Here is a 6,576-nt window from a genome sequence, read left to right as displayed (position 1 = left end):
CTGGGGTCCTGGCGTGGGCCGCGGCTGCGCCCGCCGCTCCCAGTGTGAGTCGTGCCCGGTGAATGGTGCGTTGGGAGTTCGGGCTCCTGCAGAGACGGTCACCTCCGGGTCGGGCTGGCTGACCGCCGCTTTGCCAAACCGTTGGTCTCGCCTTCTTCTGCCTCTGCCGCCTAAAGCTCTGCCAGGCCTTGGGGAGGATCAGCCTCACCAGCTCGTGTTTGTAGGGCAGATGGGTTCTGGGGTGCTCGGGTGGCTGCGTGGCTCCGGGGGGGGCGGGACTCGTGCTGCCCGTGGCCGGCGCCTCCGCCCCGCGCTGCGGGGAAGCTCGCTCCGATTCCTCCCTGCGTGCATCGTGTGTGAAACAAGCAGACAAGGTTAATTACGAAGCCGTAATTCCGTCGGCAAGGCTCTGGTGAGCCCTTCAAACGCGGGGAAGCCTGTTTGCTCTCCATTAACAGCAGAAAGGTGCGGCAAGGATTGTTTTTCTGCCCTTACTCCAGCATCCCTGTTTGCCGCTCAGGCGGTACTTACCATCCTGTCCTGATCTTTTAATGGTGACACAAATGGAAGGACGGTGGGTTCCGACATACCCGGATCGTAACTTCCCGTTTAAATGGCTTTTTAAATGGAGCGTTCTTTCTGAATTGCTGCTTCTTCTTGTTGGCTGATCTTCGCTGAGGGGCGGTGGGGGACGAGGACTGGAATCGTCATACACAAAGATGCTGTGTGTAACACTTGGCAGAAGGACTTGAAATTGGATTACAAGCTACTATTCCAGCAAGTAAATGTCCCTGGTGTTTTTATAGCTTATCTCTATTCATCTATGTTTGCAGGGCTTTGCTTGCCAAGCGTTAATGTAAACACTCTATTTTGAGACATCGGTCCATTTGCCTTCTGGAAATCCTTCTTTTATAAGGTGGTAGTAAACCTCTGTACATAAAAACAAAATAGCCCTGTGGTCATAACTGCACACAGACAAATGCTGCTGATGCAGAGCGTCTGACAGCACTCGCCACCTGCGTCAGCAATTCGGCGCACGCGGAGCGGGGCCTGGCTTCAGGAGGATGCTCTTGCTGTGGGCGCCAGAGCTTGCCACGATGGCTCCGCGGCGTCTCCCGGCCTTGGATGTGCTGCTCTGGGCGCTGGCGCAGGGCCGAGACGACTCGTTACGTGAGAGCGTGGCTAACGAAGGCGGGTTTCTAGGCCTTCAGTCTCATGAGTGGGTTCCCCACAGGGAAGCTTGAAGCTCCGTTTCTGATTTTCCCGCCCGTTGCTTCATCTGCAGCACGTTGCTGCTCCACGGGTTCTGCAGAGGCTGCCGGAGCCGCGCTGGCGTGCGGCCTTCGCCCAGGGAGCTCCCGCGGCCCGTCTCCTCTCTTAACAGTCTCTCTTGAGAACTTGGAACCTTTTGTCTCTGCCTCAGAGCTTTCTAGCTTGAGCCTGCCCAGCGAGTCCACAGACCACATAAACAGCGTTGTTTGCTCTTACTCATTGGCCATCGTCTACTGAACCCAAGCGACAGCTTCTGCCTACGTGCAACACGGGGTCCTTCTGGGTTCAAGACAGAGCCCCTCTGAAACAGGAGCAACCTGGGGAGGGGCGTGTGTGTATACATACACCCACACAGGGATGCACACGATTTGCCCCCACAGTGAGGCTGGAGATCTCTTACGGTTGCGTTTGGAAGAATGAAGTTGAGATTCAGCAGAGTCGCTTCTGCTGGACTCTCCTAGAAGAAGTTTTCTAGAGTCGATGCTCAGTGTCACATAGGTAATAGTTCAAACTTCTAAAGGGATTTAGGAAATCATTTTACTATGTTGTTGGTTCGGCTGAAAAAAATGGTGTAGAAACATCACCTGAAACGTGGATTGAAAAGAGAAAATGAGCAAATCTCATGTGTCCAGCCAAGCAGTTGATTATTTCGGTTGTATAATATGTTGCACAATATTTTGGAAGAGACTGTGCAAGTGCTCAGAAATATGGCCTGGAAAATGTGCGAAGAATTACAGTATTCTGTGAATGTGCAATCTGTGTAGTTCTTAGAGGGAACTTGGTGTCAAGTACTCAAGAATATTTTGTGGTTCAGAGCCTTCTCGTGTTTATTTTGGGATGCTTTGTGATTGGGAGAAAAAAGTAAGTATTTAACATATTTCCTTGCCTCCTCTGAGAGTGCAAACAGAAGTGAATGAAAAGATAAAGGCGTCACTTCCCAGTGGAGAGCTGTTGCTGGCGTATTTGTATGGGAACAAAATGAAAATGTACCTTCATAGCGTAGAGAAATCGGCAGAAATGAGGGCGATCTGTAAATAAAACCTGGCTGTTTGCTCCAGTTCCCTGAAAATTTGTTTCCATATTGAACAGCGTTAAGCTCTCGCCCTTGGTGGCGGGTCTTACCTAGCGGTGGGCTCGAGTGGCGGGAGGGAAGGCCTGAAATCGCCCCGAAATCGCTCTGGGTAGCGAGGCTGCCTCGTGGAGGTCTCTGGGAAGTCATTTGGCAGGAACAAGGAAAGGCTCTTCCTCTTGTCAGGCATTGCCATGAGGTCGGGGAGGGAAGGTGCAGGACGGACTCCCCGTCGAGCAGGGTGCAGGAAGGTGCCGTTCGGCTGCCGCGTGCTGGGCAGCGCTGGCTGAGATGGGGGTTTGAGGTTGTTACTGACGTGGGGTAACAGCCGTGCTGTCTGGAGAAGCTTCTGCTGTTTTACAGGTGGGTTTTTCCCCTGTTGACCACAAGGAAAGAAGGGAGGGACACGGTAAAACCATGAAATGACGTGAGATTTGAGAAGCGAGTTTTGGTGCCTCCGAGAGGGCGAAGGGTCAGGCACGAGCCTGAAACGTGGCGAAGGGATGTGAGGAGTGGGAAGCAGAACACAAAGCTCCATCGTACTTCAGTAAACACGTTTGTACTGCTGTATAAGAAAATACTTTTATCCCACATTATACTTACAATTAAGGCATTTATTCTGCAGTGCCTCTGCTGCCTTTGAACAGGGGAGCCTGAGGATCAGCTGTGCACTGCGTGATTGTATGAGAAATGTGTGTGATCAGCTTCCGTAGTGACAAATGGCAACTGTCGCTTAATTTTTATCCCCAATTATGTAGCTCCAGGACCCATTTTTCAGGTGGAATGTTGGAGCCATTAAAAAGAAATAAGTAAACTATACTGTATTCCATCATTTTTGGCAGCTACCCAGTGGTCTGTAGCCTTAATATGTGCGTTTCTATACAGGTATTTTTCATAAGGCTTCAGCGAGACGACTGGTTAACACTTTGCTTGTTGACTTCACTTATGGAAGGGGCAACTGTTGAGTAAATCTTGAGCCAGGCTCTTGCATGTGGAGCAAACGACGATTCTGTGCTGGTGAATCGGCTCTGGGTATGTTCCAGCTGCGGTGTTTCTGGTTTCTAGTAGGGCAGACTCTTCGCTGAACCGTAAATGTTGAAGGGAAGTGGCACTGCGTCGCTCTACTTGTTTTACTCATTGGATTAGAGCTAGATAGACTGGTTGGTGCTTTTCCCTTTTTGGCAGCGCGGTGGTTTCTGCAGCACAGCTGTGATTTAAAGGCTGGCAGATCCTTAGTTTCATTGGAAACAGTCGTACACCATACAGGGGCTAAGCATTATCAAGCTTTGCCAGTTGCTCTTAGTATTTTCCTTAGAAAGCAATAAAAATCGTAGCTTCGGGCTGCTATATATTCAGCTGAGTGTCCGGTTGTAAGTGCTGTTGGCCCTCTGTTAAGGGGCGCAGAAGCCCTGCGTCGCCTGGCCATGAAGGATTTCCAGGCTCCTGGCGTAGTTCCTAGCGTGGGGCGGATGATCTGACGTGCGTAGCGGTCGGTTGAGGGAACCCAGGTTCCCGTTGGAGAAGCTGACAAAGCCTGTTCCCCAGGCTGGGGGGTGGGTTTTGCGGGCGCTGGAGGGCCGCTGAGGGGCCCTTTCGCTCTGCCGGGAGCTCTGCCCTCGTGCAGGCGCGGCCCGATTTCTTAGGAAGCTGCGTGTTACCGTAAAGGCTCGTAATTTGTGAGTCCAGTCAGCTCGTGCTCTTGACACCTGCCTTTTCCCCTCAGAGCGTTCTTCAGCCATTTTAGGAGGGGAGTTCAGGTGGTTTTATTGAGAGTGACTTAAGCTTTAAATTTGTGTGCCGCTCTTCAGTGGCTGGTATATATTTTTTTTTTACGACCTTACTAAGTTGCGGGAACAACCTACAGATTGCTGTTTCTGTAGCAGACTGATACACGTGTATGCATGTAAATACATCTAAACCCAAAAGCTGCTCGGCAGCTGCCTGCGCGCGGGGCGGGTTGGACACGCGTTCCGTGCTGCTGTCGATGTGATGAAGATGCTCCAGCTGGTTCAGGCTGTTCCTTCAGAGCAAACACTGGAGATCAGCATACGTTGCGTTCTGTTTCCGGAGGGGATTCTTTGACAACCTTGTTAACTTCTTTAAAGCAGGGTGAATATTCTTGGCCTGCTAACTCTCATGAATTGGACGCGCCCCTTTGCGTGGATCTGCCCAGGCCAGCGGCTGGGCTTGTCCCAGCTTGCACAGGTGAGGAGAAGCAGAACCGCGGGGTTGGGAGTGCGCCTCGGAGCGCAGCCACGTTCCCGTGCATCTTCTAGCTTTGTGGATCTCTGTTCTTCCCCACATCCTCCTTGGATATGGAGATCCCTTCATTGCCCTGGGAAATCGAGTGCTGTGATATCTTCAACAACTCAACTGCGTGAGTGATAACGGATGAGTAAACTGGGAGGGGGGAACCCGCCCCAAAAATAAACGTCCCAGGTGCGTCGTCCTCCCTCACAAATCCTCTCACAGGACACGATCGAGAGGTGGGTCCCATCTAGGAGTACAGGCTGAGTAGCTTCTGTGTACCCGACGGCAGCAGGGCCCGGAAAGGCTGCTGGGATGCTCCCCCCCATCCGAAAGCTCCGGGAGAAGTTCCCCAACACGAGGCGGCTGGTGCCCCCGTGCTCCGCTGAACCACCCTCCCGCCGTCTCCCCAGAGTATCAAACTGCTTCCCGTTTTGCTTCGGTACAGGTCGAGCCTCGCTTTGCAAAGCACGAGCCTTGCTGATGCCAAGTTTCAATTGCAATTGTCGAGCTAGTATTTAAATCTGAAGTTTCACATGAAGGAAGCACTTGATGTCCCTTTTGGAAGTTATTTCTCTGTATAATGGGATTGGAATGAATGACAAATTACATCTAATTGCAGGCTGTGTTATTTAAATTTTTTGCGGTGGAGAAGTTCACGCCTAATTCTGTTTTCTAGTCCCGCTGTTGCTCTTTGCAGTTCTAGGTTCAGGGTTATTATACCTGCAATTCCTGAAGCCACTAAAAATTACTGTTTAAGAGAAAGCCCTGGCATGAAGCTGTAGGAGGATTATTGAAATACACGCACCCTTCAATAAAGGTATCTTAGAGATTTATCTCAGGGCATCGAATTTTACTTAGTGCGTGTTGGCCACTGCTGTTGAAGGACGTGCCCGGCGGTGCCGTCACACGGATGGGGCGGGTGCTCCGAAGCAGGAGCGGGTGCATGGCCGGAGCCGTTGAGCGCAGCTTAACGGCCGGTGTCGCTCTTCCTGGGCAGCAGCGGGAGGCTCCTGCTCGGCAGGAAAACAGCACCCCTTGAAAAATGGCAGAAAAAATGATCAAAACACTTGCAAGGTTAATATCGGCTATAAACTTGCTTTTAAAACTGGGCAGGCTTAAAAGGTGGCATTTGGGGAATAAAATACGCTTCTGCCTTTTTAAAAAAAAAATCCATCTGAAGAAATCAAATTCTTCCTGGTATAAGCACCCAAGGTAATAGAAAGGCAGCTGAAAGAGATTATTTCTCAGATAGAATCAGATGTATTAGATAATTTCTAATTTAGTTTTGAAAATCCTCCGTTTATAGGGATCCGGTAACGTTCCTTGGCGGCCTTTGCACGTGCTTATCTCTCCTTACAGTTTTGGTATTTTACGTTTTCCGACTATTGGGTTTAAATCCTCCTTGCTGAATAGGTTCTGCTGTAAAATTGCTCAATGGGATTTGCGCCCATGGGCAGTGAACGGCTGCGGGCTGGGGCACCGGTGCTCTGCCTGCCGAGGCTTTGCCTTTCACCCGCCTCAGCCCGGGAAGCAGAGGAATTCAGCCGACGTCGTTCAGGATAATGCGATTTGCTGGAAAAGTGTATATTTTTAGGGTGTTTACTACAGAGGCCTAAAATCATGTGGACAATTTGCCACCCTCGACAAAAAAAAAAAGAGCATATCTCTGGTTAAATTTCCTACTAAAAGCAATCTTTTAACAGAGCTCTCCCTTAACAGCTCAGGTGCTGCCATGACACTGGCTTCACCATGAATCAAACACGTGCTGCTCTGTAAGCACAAAGGCTGACTCGGGGCTGGCGTTTCTTTTATCTTGGCAAGCGGTTCTGACGCTGCTCCTCTGATTTGTTCCGTTGCTTTCTGCGAGCGTAGCGCGTCGCCTGCTGCAAAGAGTTCTTCCCGCGCCCGCTTACAGCCCCAGCAGTAAGGCCCGGCTTAGGCTCGTGCTCCCCCCCGGAGCAGTCCCGGTGCTCGGTGCCCGCACC

The 6,576-nt window shown here is 51.0% G+C and overlaps 1 protein-coding gene across 6 annotated transcripts in view; it reads left to right on the top strand.

The window, feature by feature from the left end:
- Positions 1–6,576, top strand: part of CADM1 (cell adhesion molecule 1) — a 144,037-nt gene that overhangs the window by 14,033 nt on the left and 123,428 nt on the right. The window lies entirely within an intron of this gene.

This window comes from Athene cunicularia (genome assembly GCF_003259725.1).
Source record: "Athene cunicularia isolate RWA chromosome 24 unlocalized genomic scaffold, athCun1 chr24_part2, whole genome shotgun sequence".
Classification (NCBI taxonomy): Eukaryota; Metazoa; Chordata; class Aves; order Strigiformes; family Strigidae; genus Athene; species Athene cunicularia.
Note: the sequence above shows the minus strand (reverse complement) of the source record. Positions and strands in the feature narration are given on the sequence as shown.